We start from the raw sequence: 1105 nt of genomic DNA, 5'->3' as shown, positions 1-1105 counted from the left end.
GAGAGAGAGACAGAGAGAGAGACAGAGACAGAGAGAGAGACAGAGAGAGACAGAGAGAGAGACAGAGAGAGTGTTGAAGGCAGGGTCTCAAGTAGCCGAAACTACCTCCAAACTCACGATGCAGCAAGAATGCCCTTGAATGACCACTATGCCCAGCTTATGTGGTCCTGGGGATGGAACCCAGCCAGGGTTTGGGGCTTGCTCGACAAGTGTTTTTTCATCAGTTGAGCCACATTCCCTGCTTTTAGTTTATTACTCAGATACACACTTGTGGTCATAGACACAAGACCCATTCACTGTTCATTGCTGGTGGCAGAATGAACACCCTGCCCTTACTACACATTGGTATTAGAAACCCACAGGACCGGATACATCTGTGCTGGGTACTGCAGTCATGGAGACCAAAGATCATCTCTGCTATTGACATCTTGTTCCTCTCAGAACCTCAGGGGGACAGGGCCAGGCTCAGCCAGCCAATGTGGACAGGACACTGATCACCTACAGTTTGGAGAGTGAGCGTCTGAGAACAGAGTGTGTGTCCTCAGTGTCTAACCATGTAGCTGTATCTCTGCACAAGAACCCAGAGCACAGCTTTGGGGGCACGCAGGCAGATCCATAAATGGGGAGGATGTCCTGGATGGGGTGGTTCTGCTGTGTGCATCTTACCCTGTGCCTGTGGTGGTCAAGGGGCATGTGCAGATCTGGGGTGCAGAAAGGTGGACACTGACTGGTGCCTTCAGAGAGGATGGTCCAGTGGTTCCTCAACAAGGAGCCTCCAACTCCAGGTGAGCTCAGGATGCGAAAGAATAATTCCTGTCTGAACTGAAGAGGTGCTGTATCTCCTACCCAGGAATAATTCCTGTCTGAGCTGAAGAGGTGACGTATCTCCTACCCAGGAATAATTCCTGTCTGAGCTGAAGAGGTGACGTATCTCCTACTCAGGAATAATTGTTGTCTGAACTGAAGAGGTGACGTATCTCCTACCCAGGAATAATTCCCGTCTGAACTGAAGAGGTGCCGTATCTCCTACCCAGGAATAATTGCTGTCTGAGCTGAAGAGGTGACGTATCTCCTACCCAGGAATAATTCCTGTCTGAACTGAAGA

General features: G+C 50.0%; 1 protein-coding gene across 1 annotated transcript in view; it reads right to left on the bottom strand.

Annotated features, from left to right (window-relative positions):
* Nucleotides 1-1105, bottom strand: part of LOC101980578 (sialic acid-binding Ig-like lectin 12) — a 12557-nt gene that overhangs the window by 9685 nt on the left and 1767 nt on the right. The gene's annotated exons all lie outside the window — the stretch shown is intronic.

The sequence above is a fragment of the Microtus ochrogaster genome, unplaced genomic scaffold (genome assembly GCF_000317375.1).
Source record: "Microtus ochrogaster isolate Prairie Vole_2 unplaced genomic scaffold, MicOch1.0 UNK14, whole genome shotgun sequence".
NCBI classification, from domain to species: Eukaryota; Metazoa; Chordata; class Mammalia; order Rodentia; family Cricetidae; genus Microtus; species Microtus ochrogaster.
This window is presented reverse-complemented; position numbering and strand designations above follow the sequence as displayed.